The sequence below is a fragment of the Triplophysa dalaica genome, chromosome 5, assembly GCF_015846415.1.
Source record: "Triplophysa dalaica isolate WHDGS20190420 chromosome 5, ASM1584641v1, whole genome shotgun sequence".
NCBI lineage: Eukaryota > Metazoa > Chordata > Actinopteri > Cypriniformes > Nemacheilidae > Triplophysa > Triplophysa dalaica.
Genome location: NC_079546.1, coordinates 14,618,165 through 14,639,800, shown reverse-complemented (window position 1 = coordinate 14,639,800; position 21,636 = coordinate 14,618,165). Strand labels below are relative to the sequence as shown.

General features: G+C 41.2%; 13 non-coding genes across 13 annotated transcripts; all 13 read left to right on the top strand.

Moving 5' to 3' along the window:
* Window positions 1-1,232: 1,232 nt before the first annotated feature.
* trnav-aac (transfer RNA valine (anticodon AAC)) lies at window positions 1,233-1,305 on the top strand. Its single transcript has one exon. It is a non-coding gene; the product is annotated as a tRNA-Val (tRNA).
* Window positions 1,306-1,563: 258 nt separating this feature from the next.
* Window positions 1,564-1,636, top strand: trnav-cac (transfer RNA valine (anticodon CAC)). Its single transcript has one exon. It is a non-coding gene; the product is annotated as a tRNA-Val (tRNA).
* A 372-nt stretch (window positions 1,637-2,008) lies between these two features.
* On the top strand, window positions 2,009-2,081 carry trnav-cac (transfer RNA valine (anticodon CAC)). The gene has a single exon. It is a non-coding gene; the product is annotated as a tRNA-Val (tRNA).
* Window positions 2,082-7,331: 5,250 nt separating this feature from the next.
* Window positions 7,332-7,404, top strand: trnav-cac (transfer RNA valine (anticodon CAC)). Its single transcript has one exon. It is a non-coding gene; the product is annotated as a tRNA-Val (tRNA).
* A 372-nt stretch (window positions 7,405-7,776) lies between these two features.
* trnav-cac (transfer RNA valine (anticodon CAC)) lies at window positions 7,777-7,849 on the top strand. The gene has a single exon. It is a non-coding gene; the product is annotated as a tRNA-Val (tRNA).
* A 3,417-nt stretch (window positions 7,850-11,266) lies between these two features.
* trnav-cac (transfer RNA valine (anticodon CAC)) lies at window positions 11,267-11,339 on the top strand. The gene has a single exon. It is a non-coding gene; the product is annotated as a tRNA-Val (tRNA).
* A 2,662-nt stretch (window positions 11,340-14,001) lies between these two features.
* On the top strand, window positions 14,002-14,074 carry trnav-aac (transfer RNA valine (anticodon AAC)). Its single transcript has one exon. It is a non-coding gene; the product is annotated as a tRNA-Val (tRNA).
* A 258-nt stretch (window positions 14,075-14,332) lies between these two features.
* Window positions 14,333-14,405, top strand: trnav-cac (transfer RNA valine (anticodon CAC)). Its single transcript has one exon. It is a non-coding gene; the product is annotated as a tRNA-Val (tRNA).
* Window positions 14,406-14,777: 372 nt separating this feature from the next.
* Window positions 14,778-14,850, top strand: trnav-cac (transfer RNA valine (anticodon CAC)). The gene has a single exon. It is a non-coding gene; the product is annotated as a tRNA-Val (tRNA).
* Window positions 14,851-16,781: 1,931 nt separating this feature from the next.
* Window positions 16,782-16,854, top strand: trnav-aac (transfer RNA valine (anticodon AAC)). The gene has a single exon. It is a non-coding gene; the product is annotated as a tRNA-Val (tRNA).
* Window positions 16,855-20,100: 3,246 nt separating this feature from the next.
* On the top strand, window positions 20,101-20,173 carry trnav-cac (transfer RNA valine (anticodon CAC)). The gene has a single exon. It is a non-coding gene; the product is annotated as a tRNA-Val (tRNA).
* Window positions 20,174-20,545: 372 nt separating this feature from the next.
* On the top strand, window positions 20,546-20,618 carry trnav-cac (transfer RNA valine (anticodon CAC)). The gene has a single exon. It is a non-coding gene; the product is annotated as a tRNA-Val (tRNA).
* Window positions 20,619-21,500: 882 nt separating this feature from the next.
* Window positions 21,501-21,573, top strand: trnav-aac (transfer RNA valine (anticodon AAC)). The gene has a single exon. It is a non-coding gene; the product is annotated as a tRNA-Val (tRNA).
* Window positions 21,574-21,636: the final 63 nt, after the last annotated feature.

Here is a 21,636-nt window from a genome sequence, read left to right as displayed (position 1 = left end):
TCATGCCATAGAGTGGAATATAATGACAAGGTAACCAAACCTTTAAGCATTCAATGCACGGTTTCGTAGACAAGGCTTAAGACTAGTCCCAGACTAAGATGAGTGTTTGAGATTTCTTAACTGAAAAATCTTGCCCTGAAACACCTTAAAATTTGTGACTGGCAAATTTATGCGAAATTCAGAGTTTCTTTAGCGTATTGGTTATCACGTTCGCCTAACACGCGAAGGGTCCTCGGTTCGAGACCGAGCAGAAACAGTTTTCAGGTTTTGGCGTCAACCAGAGCAAATGCCATCGGTGTAAAACGTAGCTGCACTGCGTATCGGCCTGATTGAAAGCTTTTTGGGATTGTCAAATTCAGCCTCTATTATGTCACGTACTATGTTCTTTTAATGACTGTCGCATTCTCCTGACGTGAATGGTCCCTAGTCGAAACCGAGCAGAATAATCGCCTTCTTTAAGTCATATGGTTAAACGTAATTACAAGCTAAACAAAACTTTAAGCATGCAATGCCCAGTTTTGTAGACAACGCTTAAGACTAGTCCCAGACTAAGATGAACGTTCGAGATGTCTTACCTGAATAAACTTGACCTGGAATACATTCAAATTTGTGACTGGCAAGTTTCTTGCCAAAGTCAGGCAATAGTTGCGTGGTCTGTTTTAAACCAGCGCCAGGTTGACGACGTACGCAGGAATTGTCCACGTTTCTGTTTTGTAGTGGTTATCACGTTTGCTTTACACGCAAAAGGTCCTCGGTTCGAAACCGAGCAGAAACATAGTCTGCTTTAAGCCATAGAGTGGAATATAATGACAAGGTAACCAAACCTTTAAGCATTCAATGCACGGTTTCGTAGACAAGGCTTAAGACTAGTCCCAGACTAAGATGATTGTTTGAGATTTCTTAACTGAAAAATCTTGCCCTGAAACACCTTAAAATTTGTTACTGGCAAATTTATGCGAAATTCAGAGTTTCTGAAGTGTAGTGGTTATCACGTTTGCTTTACACGCAAAAGGTCCTCGGTTCGAAACCGAGCAGAAACATAGTCTGCTTTAAGCCATAGAGTGGAATATAATGACAAGGTAACCAAACCTTTAAGCATTCAATGCACGGTTTCGTAGACAAGGCTTAAGACTAGTCCCAGACTAAGATGATTGTTTGAGATTTCTTAACTGAAAAATCTTGCCCTGAAACACCTTAAAATTTGTTACTGGCAAATTTATGCGAAGTTCAGAGTTTCTGTAGTGTAGTGGTTATCACGTTCGCCTAACACGCGAAAGGTCCTCGGTTCGAAACCGAGCAGAAACAGAGTCTGCTTTAAGCCATAGAGTGGAATATAATGACAAGGTAACCAAACCTTTAAGCATTCAATGCACGGTTTTGTAGACTGTCGAAATTCAGCCTCTATTATGTCACGTACTATGTTCTTTTAGTGACTGTCGCATTCCCCTGACGCATTGCACCCTCAAATTTGTGACTGGCAAGTTTCTTGCCAAAGTCAGACAATGCTTGCGTGGTCTGTTTTAAACCAGCGCCAGTTTGACGACGTACGCAGGAATTGTACACGTTTCTGTAGTGTAGTGGTTATCACGTTTGCTTCACACGCAAAAGGTCCTCGGTTCGAAACCGAGCAGAAACATAGTGTGCTTTAAGCCATAGAGAGCAATATAATGACAAGGTAACCAAACCTTTAAGCATTCAATGCACGGTTTTGTAGACTGTCGAAATTCAGCCTCTATTATGTCAAGTACTATGTTCTTTTAGTGACTGTCGCATTCTCCTGACGTGAAAGGTCCCTAGTCGAAACCGAGCAGAAACATAGTCTGCTTTAAGCCATAGAGTGGAATATAACGACAAGGTAACCAAACCTTAAGCATTCAATGCACTGTTTTGTAGACAAGGCTTAAGACTAGTCCCATACTGAAATGAATGTTCGAGATGTCTCACCTGAATAAACTTGACCTGGAACACCTTCAAATTTGTGTCTGGCAAGTTTCTTGCCAAATTCAGAGTTTCTGTAGTGTAGTGGTTATCACGTTCGCCTCACACGCGAAAGGTCCTCGGTTCGAAACCGAGCAGAAACATAGTCTGTTTTAAGCCATAGAGTGGAATATAATGACAAGGTAACTAAACCTTTAAGCATTCAATGCACGGTTTTTATAGACTGCCGAAATTCAGCCTCTATTATGTTACAAGCTATGTTCTTTTAGTGACTGTCGCATTCTCCTGACGTGAAAGGTCCCTAGTCGAAACCGAGCAGAAACATAGTCTGCTTTAAGCCATAGAGTGGAATATAACGATAAGGTAACCAAACCTTTAAGCATTCAATGCACGGTTTTGTAGACTGTCGAAATTCAGCCTCTATTATGTCACGTACTATGTTCTTTTAGTGACTGTCGCATTCTCCTGACGTGAAAGGTCCCTAGTCGAAACCGAGCAGAAACATAGTCTGCTTTAAGCCATAGAGTGGAATATAATGACAAGGTAACCAAACCTTTAAGCATTCAATGCACGGTTTCGTAGACAAGGCTTAAGACTAGTCCCAGACTAAGATGATTGTTTGAGATTCCTTAACTGAAAAATCTTGCCCTGAAACACCTTAAAATTTGTTACTGGCAAATTTATGCGAAATTCAGAGTTTCTGAAGTGTAGTGGTTATCACGTTTGCTTTACACGCAAAAGGTCCTCGGTTCGAAACCGAGCAGAAACATAGTCTGCTTCATGCCATAGAGTGGAATATAATGACAAGGTAACCAAACCTTTAAGCATTCAATGCACGGTTTCGTAGACAAGGCTTAAGACTAGTCCCAGACTAAGATGAGTGTTTGAGATTTCTTAACTGAAAAATCTTGCCCTGAAACACCTTAAAATTTGTGACTGGCAAATTTATGCGAAATTCAGAGTTTCTTTAGCGTATTGGTTATCACGTTCGCCTAACACGCGAAGGGTCCTCGGTTCGAGACCGAGCAGAAACAGTTTTCAGGTTTTGGCGTCAACCAGAGCAAATGCCATCGGTGTAAAACGTAGCTGCACTGCGTATCGGCCTGATTGAAAGCTTTTTGGGATTGTCAAATTCAGCCTCTATTATGTCACGTACTATGTTCTTTTAATGACTGTCGCATTCTCCTGACGTGAATGGTCCCTAGTCGAAACCGAGCAGAATAATCGCCTTCTTTAAGTCATATGGTTAAACGTAATTACAAGCTAAACAAAACTTTAAGCATGCAATGCCCAGTTTTGTAGACAACGCTTAAGACTAGTCCCAGACTAAGATGAACGTTCGAGATGTCTTACCTGAATAAACTTGACCTGGAATACATTCAAATTTGTGACTGGCAAGTTTCTTGCCAAAGTCAGGCAATAGTTGCGTGGTCTGTTTTAAACCAGCGCCAGGTTGACGACGTACGCAGGAATTGTCCACGTTTCTGTTTTGTAGTGGTTATCACGTTTGCTTTACACGCAAAAGGTCCTCGGTTCGAAACCGAGCAGAAACATAGTCTGCTTTAAGCCATAGAGTGGAATATAATGACAAGGTAACCAAACCTTTAAGCATTCAATGCACGGTTTCGTAGACAAGGCTTAAGACTAGTCCCATACTAAGATGAATGTTCGAGATGTCTTACCTGAATAAACTTGACCTGGAATACCTTCAAATTTGTGACTGGCAAGTTTCTTGCCAAAGTCAGACAATACTTGCGTGGTCTGTTTTAAACCAGCGCCAGTTTGACGACGTACGCAGGAATTGTCCACGTTTCTGTAGTGTAGTGGTTATCACGTTTGCTTTACACGCAAATGGTCCTCGGTTCGAAACCGAGCAGAAACATAGTCTGCTTTAAGCCATAGAGTGGAATATAATGACAAGGTAACCAAACCTTTAAGCATTCAATGCACGGTTTCGTAGACAAGGCTTAAGACTAGTCCCAGACTAAGATGATTGTTTGAGATTCCTTAACTGAAAAACCTTGCCCTGAAACACCTTAAAATTTGTTACTGGCAAATTTATGCGAAATTAAGAGTTTCTGTAGTGTAGTGGTTATCACGTTCGCCTAACACGCGAGAGGTCCTCGGTTCGAAACCGAGCAGAAACATAGTCTGCTTTAAGCCATAGAGTGGAATATAATGACAAGGTAACCAAACCTTTAAGCATTCAATGCACGGTTTCGTAGACAAGGCTTAAGACTAGTCCCAGACTAAGATGATTGTTTGAGATTCCTTAACTGAAAAATCTTGCCCTGAAACACCTTAAAATTTGTGACTGGCAAATTTATGCCAAATTCAGAGTTTCTGTAGTGTAGTGGTTATCACGTTCGCCTAACACGCGAAAGGTCCTCGTTTCGAAACCGAGCAGAAACATAGTCTGTTTTAAGCCATAGAGTGGAATATAATGACAAGGTAACCAAACCTTTAAGCATTCAATGCACGGTTTTGTAGACTGTCGAAATTCAGCCTCTATTATGTCACGTACTATGTTCTTTTAGTGACTGTCGCATTCTCCTGACGTCAAAGGTCCCTAGTCGAAACCGAGCAGAAACATAGTCTGTTTTAAGCCATAGAGTGGAATATAATGACAAGGTAACCAAACCATTAAGCATTCAATGCACGGTTTTGTAGACTGTCGAAATTCAGCCTCTATTATGTCACGTACTATGTTCTTTTAGTGACTGTCGCATTCTCCTGACGTGAAAGGTCCCTAGTCGAAACCGAGCAGAAACATAGTCTACTTTAAGCCAAAGAGTGGAATATAATGACAAGGTAACCAAACCTTTAAGCATTCAATGCACGGTTTCGTAGACAAGGCTTAAGACTAGTCCCAGACTAAGATGATTGTTTGAGATTCCTTAACTGAAAAACCTTGCCCTGAAACACCTTAAAATTTGTTACTGGCAAATTTATGCGAAATTCAGAGTTTCTGTAGTGTAGTGGTTATCACGTTCGCCTAACACGCGAGAGGACCTCGGTTCCAAACCGAGCAGAAACATAGTCTGCTTTAAGCCATAGAGTGGAAAATAATGACAAGGTAACCAAACCTTTAAGCATTCAATGCACGGTTTCGTAGACAAGGCTTAAGACTAGTCCCAGACTAAGATGATTGTTTGAGATTCCTTAACTGAAAAATCTTGCCCTGAAACACCTTAAAATTTGTGACTGGCAAATTTATGCCAAATTCAGAGTTTCTGTAGTGTAGTGGTTATCACGTTCGCCTAACACGCGAAAGGTCCTCGTTTCGAAACCGAGCAGAAACATAGTCTGCTTTATGCCATAGAGTGGAATATAATGACAAGGTAACCAAACCTTTAAGCATTCAATGCACGGTTTCGTAGACAAGGCTTAAGAATAGTCCCAGACTAAGATGAGTGTTTGAGATTTCTTAACTGAAAAATCTTGCCCCGAAACACCTTAAAATTTGTGACTGGCAAATTTATGCGAAATTCAGAGTTTCTATAGCGTATTGGTTATCACGTTCGCCTAACACGCGAAGGGTCCTCGGTTCGAGACCGAGCAGAAACAGTTTTCAGGTTTTGGCGTCAACCAGAGCAAATGCCATCGGTGTAAAACATAGCTGCACTGCGTATCGGCCTGATTGAAAGCTTTTTGGGATTGTCAAATTCAGCCTCTATTATGTCACGTACTATGTTCTTTTAATGACTGTCGCATTCTCCTGACGTGAAAGGTCCCTAGTCGAAACCGAGCAGAATAATCGCCTTCTTTAAGTCATATGGTTAAACGTAATTACAAGCTAAACAAAACTTTAAGCATTCAATGCCCAGTTTTGTAGACAAGGCTTAAGACTAGTCCCAGACTAAGATGAATGTTCGAGATGTCTTACCTGAATAAACTTGACCTGGAATACCTTCAAATTTGTGACTGGCAAGTTTCTTGCCAAAGTCAGACAATAGTTGCGTGGTCTGTTTTAAACCAGCGCCAGGTTGACGACGTACGCAGGAATTGTCCACGTTTCTGTTTTGTAGTGGTTATCACGTTTGCTTTACACGCAAAAGGTCCTCGGTTCGAAACCGAGCAGAAACATAGTCTGCTTTATGCCATAGAGTGGAATATAATGACAAGGTAACCAAACCTTTAAGCATTCAATGCACGGTTTCGTAGACAAGGCTTAAGAATAGTCCCAGACTAAGATGAGTGTTTGAGATTTCTTAACTGAAAAATCTTGCCCCGAAACACCTTAAAATTTGTGACTGGCAAATTTATGCGAAATTCAGAGTTTCTATAGCGTATTGGTTATCACGTTCGCCTAACACGCGAAGGGTCCTCGGTTCGAGACCGAGCAGAAACAGTTTTCAGGTTTTGGCGTCAACAAGAGCAAATGCCATCGGTGTAAAACATAGCTGCACTGCGTATCGGCCTGATTGAAAGCTTTTTGGGATTGTCAAATTCAGCCTCTATTATGTCACGTACTATGTTCTTTTAATGACTGTCGCATTCTCCTGACGTGAAAGGTCCCTAGTCGAAACCGAGCAGAATAATCGCCTTCTTTAAGTCATATGGTTAAACGTAATTACGAGCTAAACAAAACTTTAAGCATTCAATGCCCAGTTTTGTAGACAAGGCTTAAGACTAGTCCCAGACTAAGATGAATGTTCGAGATGTCTTACCTGAATAAACTTGACCTGGAATACCTTCAAATTTGTGACTGGCAAGTTTCTTGCCAAAGTCAGACAATAGTTGCGTGGTCTGTTTTAAACCAGCGCCAGGTTGACGACGTACGCAGGAATTGTCCACGTTTCTGTTTTGTAGTGGTTATCACGTTTGCTTTACACGCAAAAGGTCCTCGGTTCGAAACCAAGCAGAAACATAGTCTGCTTTAAGCCATAGAGTGGAATATAATGACAAGGTAACCAAACCTTTAAGCATTCAATGCACGGTTTCGTAGACAAGGCTTAAGACTAGTCCCAGACTAAGATGATTGTTTGAGATTTCTTAACTGAAAAATCTTGCCCTGAAACACCTTAAAATTTGTTACTGGCAAATTTATGCGAAGTTCAGAGTTTCTGTAGTGTAGTGGTTATCACGTTCGCCTAACACGCGAAAGGTCCTCGGTTAGAAACCGAGCAGAAACAGAGTCTGCTTTAAGCCATAGAGTGGAATATAATGACAAGGTAACCAAACCTTTAAGCATTCAATGCACGGTTTTGTAGACTGTCGAAATTCAGCCTCTATTATGTCACGTACTATGTTCTTTTAGTGACTGTCGCATTCCCCTGACGCATTGCACCTTCAAATTTGTGACTGGCAAGTTTCTTGCCAAAGTCAGACAATGCTTGCGTGGTCTGTTTTAAACCAGCGCCAGTTTGACGACGTACGCAGGAATTGTACACGTTTCTGTAGTGTAGTGGTTATCACGTTTGCTTCACACGCAAAAGGTCCTCGGTTCGAAACCGAGCAGAAACATAGTGTGCTTTAAGCCATAGAGAGCAATATAATGACAAGGTAACCAAACCTTTAAGCATTCAATGCACGGTTTTGTAGACTGTCGAAATTCAGCCTCTATTATGTCAAGTACTATGTTCTTTTAGTGACTGTCGCATTCTCCTGACGTGAAAGGTCCCTAGTCGAAACCGAGCAGAAACATAGTCTGCTTTAAGCCATAGAGTGGAATATAACGACAAGGTAACCAAACCTTAAGCATTCAATGCACTGTTTTGTAGACAAGGCTTAAGACTAGTCCCATACTGAAATGAATGTTCGAGATGTCTCACCTGAATAAACTTGACCTGGAACACCTTCAAATTTGTGTCTGGCAAGTTTCTTGCCAAATTCAGAGTTTCTGTAGTGTAGTGGTTATCACGTTCGCCTCACACGCGAAAGGTCCTCGGTTCGAAACCGAGCAGAAACATAGTCTGTTTTAAGCCATAGAGTGGAATATAATGACAAGGTAACTAAACCTTTAAGCATTCAATGCACGGTTTTTATAGACTGCCGAAATTCAGCCTCTATTATGTTACAAGCTATGTTCTTTTAGTGACTGTCGCATTCTCCTGACGTGAAAGGTCCCTAGTCGAAACCGAGCAGAAACATAGTCTGCTTTAAGCCATAGAGTGGAATATAACGATAAGGTAACCAAACCTTTAAGCATTCAATGCACGGTTTTGTAGACTGTCGAAATTCAGCCTCTATTATGTCACGTACTATGTTCTTTTAGTGACTGTCGCATTCTCCTGACGTGAAAGGTCCCTAGTCGAAACCGAGCAGAAACATAGTCTGCTTTAAGCCATAGAGTGGAATATAATGACAAGGTAACCAAACCTTTAAGCATTCAATGCACGGTTTCGTAGACAAGGCTTAAGACTAGTCCCATACTAAGATGAATGTTCGAGATGTCTTACCTGAATAAACTTGACCTGGAATACCTTCAAATTTGTGACTGGCAAGTTTCTTGCCAAAGTCAGACAATACTTGCGTGGTCTGTTTTAAACCAGCGCCAGTTTGACGACGTACGCAGGAATTGTCCACGTTTCTGTAGTGTAGTGGTTATCACGTTTGCTTTACACGCAAATGGTCCTCGGTTCGAAACCGAGCAGAAACATAGTCTGCTTTAAGCCATAGAGTGGAATATAATGACAAGGTAACCAAACCTTTAAGCATTCAATGCACGGTTTCGTAGACAAGGCTTAAGACTAGTCCCAGACTAAGATGATTGTTTGAGATTCCTTAACTGAAAAACCTTGCCCTGAAACACCTTAAAATTTGTTACTGGCAAATTTATGCGAAATTAAGAGTTTCTGTAGTGTAGTGGTTATCACGTTCGCCTAACACGCGAGAGGTCCTCGGTTCGAAACCGAGCAGAAACATAGTCTGCTTTAAGCCATAGAGTGGAATATAATGACAAGGTAACCAAACCTTTAAGCATTCAATGCACGGTTTCGTAGACAAGGCTTAAGACTAGTCCCAGACTAAGATGATTGTTTGAGATTCCTTAACTGAAAAATCTTGCCCTGAAACACCTTAAAATTTGTGACTGGCAAATTTATGCCAAATTCAGAGTTTCTGTAGTGTAGTGGTTATCACGTTCGCCTAACACGCGAAAGGTCCTCGTTTCGAAACCGAGCAGAAACATAGTCTGTTTTAAGCCATAGAGTGGAATATAATGACAAGGTAACCAAACCTTTAAGCATTCAATGCACGGTTTTGTAGACTGTCGAAATTCAGCCTCTATTATGTCACGTACTATGTTCTTTTAGTGACTGTCGCATTCTCCTGACGTCAAAGGTCCCTAGTCGAAACCGAGCAGAAACATAGTCTGTTTTAAGCCATAGAGTGGAATATAATGACAAGGTAACCAAACCATTAAGCATTCAATGCACGGTTTTGTAGACTGTCGAAATTCAGCCTCTATTATGTCACGTACTATGTTCTTTTAGTGACTGTCGCATTCTCCTGACGTGAAAGGTCCCTAGTCGAAACCGAGCAGAAACATAGTCTACTTTAAGCCAAAGAGTGGAATATAATGACAAGGTAACCAAACCTTTAAGCATTCAATGCACGGTTTCGTAGACAAGGCTTAAGACTAGTCCCAGACTAAGATGATTGTTTGAGATTCCTTAACTGAAAAACCTTGCCCTGAAACACCTTAAAATTTGTTACTGGCAAATTTATGCGAAATTCAGAGTTTCTGTAGTGTAGTGGTTATCACGTTCGCCTAACACGCGAGAGGACCTCGGTTCCAAACCGAGCAGAAACATAGTCTGCTTTAAGCCATAGAGTGGAAAATAATGACAAGGTAACCAAACCTTTAAGCATTCAATGCACGGTTTCGTAGACAAGGCTTAAGACTAGTCCCAGACTAAGATGATTGTTTGAGATTCCTTAACTGAAAAATCTTGCCCTGAAACACCTTAAAATTTGTGACTGGCAAATTTATGCCAAATTCAGAGTTTCTGTAGTGTAGTGGTTATCACGTTCGCCTAACACGCGAAAGGTCCTCGTTTCGAAACCGAGCAGAAACATAGTCTGCTTTATGCCATAGAGTGGAATATAATGACAAGGTAACCAAACCTTTAAGCATTCAATGCACGGTTTCGTAGACAAGGCTTAAGAATAGTCCCAGACTAAGATGAGTGTTTGAGATTTCTTAACTGAAAAATCTTGCCCCGAAACACCTTAAAATTTGTGACTGGCAAATTTATGCGAAATTCAGAGTTTCTATAGCGTATTGGTTATCACGTTCGCCTAACACGCGAAGGGTCCTCGGTTCGAGACCGAGCAGAAACAGTTTTCAGGTTTTGGCGTCAACCAGAGCAAATGCCATCGGTGTAAAACATAGCTGCACTGCGTATCGGCCTGATTGAAAGCTTTTTGGGATTGTCAAATTCAGCCTCTATTATGTCACGTACTATGTTCTTTTAATGACTGTCGCATTCTCCTGACGTGAAAGGTCCCTAGTCGAAACCGAGCAGAATAATCGCCTTCTTTAAGTCATATGGTTAAACGTAATTACAAGCTAAACAAAACTTTAAGCATTCAATGCCCAGTTTTGTAGACAAGGCTTAAGACTAGTCCCAGACTAAGATGAATGTTCGAGATGTCTTACCTGAATAAACTTGACCTGGAATACCTTCAAATTTGTGACTGGCAAGTTTCTTGCCAAAGTCAGACAATAGTTGCGTGGTCTGTTTTAAACCAGCGCCAGGTTGACGACGTACGCAGGAATTGTCCACGTTTCTGTTTTGTAGTGGTTATCACGTTTGCTTTACACGCAAAAGGTCCTCGGTTCGAAACCGAGCAGAAACATAGTCTGCTTTAAGCCATAGAGTGGAATATAATGACAAGGTAACCAAACCTTTAAGCATTCAATGCACGGTTTCGTAGACAAGGCTTAAGACTAGTCCCAGACTAAGATGATTGTTTGAGATTTCTTAACTGAAAAATCTTGCCCTGAAACACCTTAAAATTTGTTACTGGCAAATTTATGCGAAATTCAGAGTTTCTGTAGTGTAGTGGTTATCACGGTCGCCTAACACGCGAAAGGTCCTCGGTTCGAAACCGAGCAGAAACAGAGTCTGCTTTAAGCCATAGAGTGGAATATAATGACAAGGTAACCAAACCTTTAAGCATTCAATGCACGGTTTTGTAGACTGTCGAAATTCAGCCTCTATTATGTCACGTACTATGTTCTTTTAGTGACTGTCGCATTCCCCTGACGCATTGCACCTTCAAATTTGTGACTGGCAAGTTTCTTGCCAAAGTCAGACAATGCTTGCGTGGTCTGTTTTAAACCAGCTCCAGTTTGACGACGTACGCAGGAATTGTACACGTTTCTGTAGTGTAGTGGTTATCACGTTTGCTTCACACGCAAAAGGTCCTCGGTTCGAAACCGAGCAGAAACATAGTGTGCTTTAAGCCATAGAGAGCAATATAATGACAAGGTAACCAAACCTTTAAGCATTCAATGCACGGTTTTGTAGACAAGGCTTAAGACTAGTCCCAGACTAAGATGATTGTTTGAGATTCCTTAACTGAAAAACCTTGCCCTGAAACACCTTAAAATTTGTTACTGGCAAATTTATGCGAAATTAAGAGTTTCTGTAGTGTAGTGGTTATCACGTTCGCCTAACACGCGAGAGGTCCTCGGTTCGAAACCGAGCAGAAACATAGTCTGCTTTAAGCCATAGAGTGGAATATAATGACAAGGTAACCAAACCTTTAAGCATTCAATGCACGGTTTTTATAGACTGCCGAAATTCAGCCTCTATTATGTTACAAGCTATGTTCTTTTAGTGACTGTCGCATTCTCCTGACGTCAAAGGTCCCTAGTCGAAACCGAGCAGAAACATAGTCTGTTTTAAGCCATAGAGTGGAATATAATGACAAGGTAACCAAACCATTAAGCATTCAATGCACGGTTTTGTAGACTGTCGAAATTCAGCCTCTATTATGTCACGTACTATGTTCTTTTAGTGACTGTCGCATTCTCCTGACGTGAAAGGTCCCTAGTCGAAACCGAGCAGAAACATAGTCTACTTTAAGCCAAAGAGTGGAATATAATGACAAGGTAACCAAACCTTTAAGCATTCAATGCACGGTTTCGTAGACAAGGCTTAAGACTAGTCCCAGACTAAGATGATTGTTTGAGATTCCTTAACTGAAAAACCTTGCCCTGAAACACCTTAAAATTTGTTACTGGCAAATTTATGCGAAATTCAGAGTTTCTGTAGTGTAGTGGTTATCACGTTCGCCTAACACGCGAGAGGACCTCGGTTCCAAACCGAGCAGAAACATAGTCTGCTTTAAGCCATAGAGTGGAAAATAATGACAAGGTAACCAAACCTTTAAGCATTCAATGCACGGTTTCGTAGACAAGGCTTAAGACTAGTCCCAGACTAAGATGATTGTTTGAGATTCCTTAACTGAAAAATCTTGCCCTGAAACACCTTAAAATTTGTGACTGGCAAATTTATGCCAAATTCAGAGTTTCTGTAGTGTAGTGGTTATCACGTTCGCCTAACACGCGAAAGGTCCTCGTTTCGAAACCGAGCAGAAACATAGTCTGCTTTATGCCATAGAGTGGAATATAATGACAAGGTAACCAAACCTTTAAGCATTCAATGCACGGTTTCGTAGACAAGGCTTAAGAATAGTCCCAGACTAAGATGAGTGTTTGAGATTTCTTAACTGAAAAATCTTGCCCCGAAACACCTTAAAATTTGTGACTGGCAAATTTATGCGAAATTCAGAGTTTCTATAGCGTATTGGTTATCACGTTCGCCTAACACGCGAAGGGTCCTCGGTTCGAGACCGAGCAGAAACAGTTTTCAGGTTTTGGCGTCAACAAGAGCAAATGCCATCGGTGTAAAACATAGCTGCACTGCGTATCGGCCTGATTGAAAGCTTTTTGGGATTGTCAAATTCAGCCTCTATTATGTCACGTACTATGTTCTTTTAATGACTGTCGCATTCTCCTGACGTGAAAGGTCCCTAGTCGAAACCGAGCAGAATAATCGCCTTCTTTAAGTCATATGGTTAAACGTAATTACGAGCTAAACAAAACTTTAAGCATTCAATGCCCAGTTTTGTAGACAAGGCTTAAGACTAGTCCCAGACTAAGATGAATGTTCGAGATGTCTTACCTGAATAAACTTGACCTGGAATACCTTCAAATTTGTGACTGGCAAGTTTCTTGCCAAAGTCAGACAATAGTTGCGTGGTCTGTTTTAAACCAGCGCCAGGTTGACGACGTACGCAGGAATTGTCCACGTTTCTGTTTTGTAGTGGTTATCACGTTTGCTTTACACGCAAAAGGTCCTCGGTTCGAAACCGAGCAGAAACATAGTCTGCTTTAAGCCATAGAGTGGAATATAATGACAAGGTAACCAAACCTTTAAGCATTCAATGCACGGTTTCGTAGACAAGGCTTAAGACTAGTCCCAGACTAAGATGATTGTTTGAGATTTCTTAACTGAAAAATCTTGCCCTGAAACACCTTAAAATTTGTTACTGGCAAATTTATGCGAAGTTCAGAGTTTCTGTAGTGTAGTGGTTATCACGTTCGCCTAACACGCGAAAGGTCCTCGGTTAGAAACCGAGCAGAAACAGAGTCTGCTTTAAGCCATAGAGTGGAATATAATGACAAGGTAACCAAACCTTTAAGCATTCAATGCACGGTTTCGTAGACAAGGCTTAAGACTAGTCCCAGACTAAGATGATTGTTTGAGATTTCTTAACTGAAAAATCTTGCCCTGAAACACCTTAAAATTTGTTACTGGCAAATTTATGCGAAATTCAGAGTTTCTGAAGTGTAGTGGTTATCACGTTTGCTTTACACGCAAAAGGTCCTCGGTTCGAAACCGAGCAGAAACATAGTCTGCTTTAAGCCATAGAGTGGAATATAATGACAAGGTAACCAAACCTTTAAGCATTCAATGCACGGTTTCGTAGACAAGGCTTAAGACTAGTCCCAGACTAAGATGATTGTTTGAGATTTCTTAACTGAAAAATCTTGCCCTGAAACACCTTAAAATTTGTTACTGGCAAATTTATGCGAAGTTCAGAGTTTCTGTAGTGTAGTGGTTATCACGTTCGCCTAACACGCGAAAGGTCCTCGGTTCGAAACCGAGCAGAAACAGAGTCTGCTTTAAGCCATAGAGTGGAATATAATGACAAGGTAACCAAACCTTTAAGCATTCAATGCACGGTTTTGTAGACTGTCGAAATTCAGCCTCTATTATGTCACGTACTATGTTCTTTTAGTGACTGTCGCATTCCCCTGACGCATTGCACCCTCAAATTTGTGACTGGCAAGTTTCTTGCCAAAGTCAGACAATGCTTGCGTGGTCTGTTTTAAACCAGCGCCAGTTTGACGACGTACGCAGGAATTGTACACGTTTCTGTAGTGTAGTGGTTATCACGTTTGCTTCACACGCAAAAGGTCCTCGGTTCGAAACCGAGCAGAAACATAGTGTGCTTTAAGCCATAGAGAGCAATATAATGACAAGGTAACCAAACCTTTAAGCATTCAATGCACGGTTTTGTAGACTGTCGAAATTCAGCCTCTATTATGTCAAGTACTATGTTCTTTTAGTGACTGTCGCATTCTCCTGACGTGAAAGGTCCCTAGTCGAAACCGAGCAGAAACATAGTCTGCTTTAAGCCATAGAGTGGAATATAACGACAAGGTAACCAAACCTTAAGCATTCAATGCACTGTTTTGTAGACAAGGCTTAAGACTAGTCCCATACTGAAATGAATGTTCGAGATGTCTCACCTGAATAAACTTGACCTGGAACACCTTCAAATTTGTGTCTGGCAAGTTTCTTGCCAAATTCAGAGTTTCTGTAGTGTAGTGGTTATCACGTTCGCCTCACACGCGAAAGGTCCTCGGTTCGAAACCGAGCAGAAACATAGTCTGTTTTAAGCCATAGAGTGGAATATAATGACAAGGTAACTAAACCTTTAAGCATTCAATGCACGGTTTTTATAGACTGCCGAAATTCAGCCTCTATTATGTTACAAGCTATGTTCTTTTAGTGACTGTCGCATTCTCCTGACGTGAAAGGTCCCTAGTCGAAACCGAGCAGAAACATAGTCTGCTTTAAGCCATAGAGTGGAATATAACGATAAGGTAACCAAACCTTTAAGCATTCAATGCACGGTTTTGTAGACTGTCGAAATTCAGCCTCTATTATGTCACGTACTATGTTCTTTTAGTGACTGTCGCATTCTCCTGACGTGAAAGGTCCCTAGTCGAAACCGAGCAGAAACATAGTCTGCTTTAAGCCATAGAGTGGAATATAATGACAAGGTAACCAAACCTTTAAGCATTCAATGCACGGTTTCGTAGACAAGGCTTAAGACTAGTCCCAGACTAAGATGATTGTTTGAGATTCCTTAACTGAAAAATCTTGCCCTGAAACACCTTAAAATTTGTTACTGGCAAATTTATGCGAAATTCAGAGTTTCTGAAGTGTAGTGGTTATCACGTTTGCTTTACACGCAAAAGGTCCTCGGTTCGAAACCGAGCAGAAACATAGTCTGCTTCATGCCATAGAGTGGAATATAATGACAAGGTAACCAAACCTTTAAGCATTCAATGCACGGTTTCGTAGACAAGGCTTAAGACTAGTCCCAGACTAAGATGAGTGTTTGAGATTTCTTAACTGAAAAATCTTGCCCTGAAACACCTTAAAATTTGTGACTGGCAAATTTATGCGAAATTCAGAGTTTCTTTAGCGTATTGGTTATCACGTTCGCCTAACACGCGAAGGGTCCTCGGTTCGAGACCGAGCAGAAACAGTTTTCAGGTTTTGGCGTCAACCAGAGCAAATGCCATCGGTGTAAAACGTAGCTGCACTGCGTATCGGCCTGATTGAAAGCTTTTTGGGATTGTCAAATTCAGCCTCTATTATGTCACGTACTATGTTCTTTTAATGACTGTCGCATTCTCCTGACGTGAATGGTCCCTAGTCGAAACCGAGCAGAATAATCGCCTTCTTTAAGTCATATGGTTAAACGTAATTACAAGCTAAACAAAACTTTAAGCATGCAATGCCCAGTTTTGTAGACAACGCTTAAGACTAGTCCCAGACTAAGATGAACGTTCGAGATGTCTTACCTGAATAAACTTGACCTGGAATACATTCAAATTTGTGACTGGCAAGTTTCTTGCCAAAGTCAGGCAATAGTTGCGTGGTCTGTTTTAAACCAGCGCCAGGTTGACGACGTACGCAGGAATTGTCCACGTTTCTGTTTTGTAGTGGTTATCACGTTTGCTTTACACGCAAAAGGTCCTCGGTTCGAAACCGAGCAGAAACATAGTCTGCTTTAAGCCATAGAGTGGAATATAATGACAAGGTAACCAAACCTTTAAGCATTCAATGCACGGTTTCGTAGACAAGGCTTAAGACTAGTCCCATACTAAGATGAATGTTCGAGATGTCTTACCTGAATAAACTTGACCTGGAATACCTTCAAATTTGTGACTGGCAAGTTTCTTGCCAAAGTCAGACAATACTTGCGTGGTCTGTTTTAAACCAGCGCCAGTTTGACGACGTACGCAGGAATTGTCCACGTTTCTGTAGTGTAGTGGTTATCACGTTTGCTTTACACGCAAATGGTCCTCGGTTCGAAACCGAGCAGAAACATAGTCTGCTTTAAGCCATAGAGTGGAATATAATGACAAGGTAACCAAACCTTTAAGCATTCAATGCACGGTTTCGTAGACAAGGCTTAAGACTAGTCCCAGACTAAGATGATTGTTTGAGATTCCTTAACTGAAAAACCTTGCCCTGAAACACCTTAAAATTTGTTACTGGCAAATTTATGCGAAATTAAGAGTTTCTGTAGTGTAGTGGTTATCACGTTCGCCTAACACGCGAGAGGTCCTCGGTTCGAAACCGAGCAGAAACATAGTCTGCTTTAAGCCATAGAGTGGAATATAATGACAAGGTAACCAAACCTTTAAGCATTCAATGCACGGTTTCGTAGACAAGGCTTAAGACTAGTCCCAGACTAAGATGATTGTTTGAGATTCCTTAACTGAAAAATCTTGCCCTGAAACACCTTAAAATTTGTGACTGGCAAATTTATGCCAAATTCAGAGTTTCTGTAGTGTAGTGGTTATCACGTTCGCCTAACACGCGAAAGGTCCTCGTTTCGAAACCGAGCAGAAACATAGTCTGTTTTAAGCCATAGAGTGGAATATAATGACAAGGTAACCAAACCTTTAAGCATTCAATGCACGGTTTTGTAGACTGTCGAAATTCAGCCTCTATTATGTCACGTACTATGTTCTTTTAGTGACTGTCGCATTCTCCTGACGTCAAAGGTCCCTAGTCGAAACCGAGCAGAAACATAGTCTGTTTTAAGCCATAGAGTGGAATATAATGACAAGGTAACCAAACCATTAAGCATTCAATGCACGGTTTTGTAGACTGTCGAAATTCAGCCTCTATTATGTCACGTACTATGTTCTTTTAGTGACTGTCGCATTCTCCTGACGTGAAAGGTCCCTAGTCGAAACCGAGCAGAAACATAGTCTACTTTAAGCCAAAGAGTGGAATATAATGACAAGGTAACCAAACCTTTAAGCATTCAATGCACGGTTTCGTAGACAAGGCTTAAGACTAGTCCCAGACTAAGATGATTGTTTGAGATTCCTTAACTGAAAAACCTTGCCCTGAAACACCTTAAAATTTGTTACTGGCAAATTTGTGCGAAATTCAGAGTTTCTGTAGTGTAGTGGTTATCACGTTCGCCTAACACGCGAGAGGACCTCGGTTCCAAACCGAGCAGAAACATAGTCTGCTTTAAGCCATAGAGTGGAAAATAATGACAAGGTAACCAAACCTTTAAGCATTCAATGCACGGTTTCGTAGACAAGGCTTAAGACTAGTCCCAGACTAAGATGATTGTTTGAGATTCCTTAACTGAAAAATCTTGCCCTGAAACACCTTAAAATTTGTGACTGGCAAATTTATGCCAAATTCAGAGTTTCTGTAGTGTAGTGGTTATCACGTTCGCCTAACACGCGAAAGGTCCTCGTTTCGAAACCGAGCAGAAACATAGTCTGCTTTATGCCATAGAGTGGAATATAATGACAAGGTAACCAAACCTTTAAGCATTCAATGCACGGTTTCGTAGACAAGGCTTAAGAATAGTCCCAGACTAAGATGAGTGTTTGAGATTTCTTAACTGAAAAATCTTGCCCCGAAACACCTTAAAATTTGTGACTGGCAAATTTATGCGAAATTCAGAGTTTCTATAGCGTATTGGTTATCACGTTCGCCTAACACGCGAAGGGTCCTCGGTTCGAGACCGAGCAGAAACAGTTTTCAGGTTTTGGCGTCAACCAGAGCAAATGCCATCGGTGTAAAACATAGCTGCACTGCGTATCGGCCTGATTGAAAGCTTTTTGGGATTGTCAAATTCAGCCTCTATTATGTCACGTACTATGTTCTTTTAATGACTGTCGCATTCTCCTGACGTGAAAGGTCCCTAGTCGAAACCGAGCAGAATAATCGCCTTCTTTAAGTCATATGGTTAAACGTAATTACAAGCTAAACAAAACTTTAAGCATTCAATGCCCAGTTTTGTAGACAAGGCTTAAGACTAGTCCCAGACTAAGATGAATGTTCGAGATGTCTTACCTGAATAAACTTGACCTGGAATACCTTCAAATTTGTGACTGGCAAGTTTCTTGCCAAAGTCAGACAATAGTTGCGTGGTCTGTTTTAAACCAGCGCCAGGTTGACGACGTACGCAGGAATTGTCCACGTTTCTGTTTTGTAGTGGTTATCACGTTTGCTTTACACGCAAAAGGTCCTCGGTTCGAAACCGAGCAGAAACATAGTCTGCTTTATGCCATAGAGTGGAATATAATGACAAGGTAACCAAACCTTTAAGCATTCAATGCACGGTTTCGTAGACAAGGCTTAAGAATAGTCCCAGACTAAGATGAGTGTTTGAGATTTCTTAACTGAAAAATCTTGCCCCGAAACACCTTAAAATTTGTGACTGGCAAATTTATGCGAAATTCAGAGTTTCTATAGCGTATTGGTTATCACGTTCGCCTAACACGCGAAGGGTCCTCGGTTCGAGACCGAGCAGAAACAGTTTTCAGGTTTTGGCGTCAACAAGAGCAAATGCCATCGGTGTAAAACATAGCTGCACTGCGTATCGGCCTGATTGAAAGCTTTTTGGGATTGTCAAATTCAGCCTCTATTATGTCACGTACTATGTTCTTTTAATGACTGTCGCATTCTCCTGACGTGAAAGGTCCCTAGTCGAAACCGAGCAGAATAATCGCCTTCTTTAAGTCATATGGTTAAACGTAATTACGAGCTAAACAAAACTTTAAGCATTCAATGCCCAGTTTTGTAGACAAGGCTTAAGACTAGTCCCAGACTAAGATGAATGTTCGAGATGTCTTACCTGAATAAACTTGACCTGGAATACCTTCAAATTTGTGACTGGCAAGTTTCTTGCCAAAGTCAGACAATAGTTGCGTGGTCTGTTTTAAACCAGCGCCAGGTTGACGACGTACGCAGGAATTGTCCACGTTTCTGTTTTGTAGTGGTTATCACGTTTGCTTTACACGCAAAAGGTCCTCGGTTCGAAACCGAGCAGAAACATAGTCTGCTTTAAGCCATAGAGTGGAATATAATGACAAGGTAACCAAACCTTTAAGCATTCAATGCACGGTTTCGTAGACAAGGCTTAAGACTAGTCCCAGACTAAGATGATTGTTTGAGATTTCTTAACTGAAAAATCTTGCCCTGAAACACCTTAAAATTTGTTACTGGCAAATTTATGCGAAGTTCAGAGTTTCTGTAGTGTAGTGGTTATCACGTTCGCCTAACACGCGAAAGGTCCTCGGTTAGAAACCGAGCAGAAACAGAGTCTGCTTTAAGCCATAGAGTGGAATATAATGACAAGGTAACCAAACCTTTAAGCATTCAATGCACGGTTTTGTAGACTGTCGAAATTCAGCCTCTATTATGTCACGTACTATGTTCTTTTAGTGACTGTCGCATTCCCCTGACGCATTGCACCTTCAAATTTGTGACTGGCAAGTTTCTTGCCAAAGTCAGACAATGCTTGCGTGGTCTGTTTTAAACCAGCGCCAGTTTGACGACGTACGCAGGAATTGTACACGTTTCTGTAGTGTAGTGGTTATCACGTTTGCTTCACACGCAAAAGGTCCTCGGTTCGAAACCGAGCAGAAACATAGTTTGCTTTAAGCCATAGAGTGGAATATAATGACAAGGTAACCAAACCTTTAAGCATTCAATGCACGGTTTTGTAGACTGTCGAAATTCAGCCTCTATTATGTCAAGTACTATGTTCTTTTAGTGACTGTCGCATTCTCCTGACGTGAAAGGTCCCTAGTCGAAACCGAGCAGAAACATAGTCTGCTTTAAGCCATAGAGTGGAATATAACGACAAGGTAACCAAACCTTAAGCATTCAATGCACTGTTTTGTAGACAAGGCTTAAGACTAGTCCCATACTGAAATGAATGTTCGAGATGTCTCACCTGAATAAACTTGACCTGGAACACCTTCAAATTTGTGTCTGGCAAGTTTCTTGCCAAATTCAGAGTTTCTGTAGTGTAGTGGTTATCACGTTCGCCTCACACGCGAAAGGTCCTCGGTTCGAAACCGAGCAGAAACATAGTCTGTTTTAAGCCATAGAGTGGAATATAATGACAAGGTAACTAAACCTTTAAGCATTCAATGCACGGTTTTTATAGACTGCCGAAATTCAGCCTCTATTATGTTACAAGCTATGTTCTTTTAGTGACTGTCGCATTCTCCTGACGTGAAAGGTCCCTAGTCGAAACCGAGCAGAAACATAGTCTGCTTTAAGCCATAGAGTGGAATATAACGATAAGGTAACCAAACCTTTAAGCATTCAATGCACGGTTTTGTAGACTGTCGAAATTCAGCCTCTATTATGTCACGTACTATGTTCTTTTAGTGACTGTCGCATTCTCCTGACGTGAAAGGTCCCTAGTCGAAACCGAGCAGAAACATAGTCTGCTTTAAGCCATAGAGTGGAATATAATGACAAGGTAACCAAACCTTTAAGCATTCAATGCACGGTTTCGTAGACAAGGCTTAAGACTAGTCCCATACTAAGATGAATGTTCGAGATGTCTTACCTGAATAAACTTGACCTGGAATACCTTCAAATTTGTGACTGGCAAGTTTCTTGCCAAAGTCAGACAATACTTGCGTGGTCTGTTTTAAACCAGCGCCAGTTTGACGACGTACGCAGGAATTGTCCACGTTTCTGTAGTGTAGTGGTTATCACGTTTGCTTTACACGCAAATGGTCCTCGGTTCGAAACCGAGCAGAAACATAGTCTGCTTTAAGCCATAGAGTGGAATATAATGACAAGGTAACCAAACCTTTAAGCATTCAATGCACGGTTTCGTAGACAAGGCTTAAGACTAGTCCCAGACTAAGATGATTGTTTGAGATTCCTTAACTGAAAAACCTTGCCCTGAAACACCTTAAAATTTGTTACTGGCAAATTTATGCGAAATTAAGAGTTTCTGTAGTGTAGTGGTTATCACGTTCGCCTAACACGCGAGAGGTCCTCGGTTCGAAACCGAGCAGAAACATAGTCTGCTTTAAGCCATAGAGTGGAATATAATGACAAGGTAACCAAACCTTTAAGCATTCAA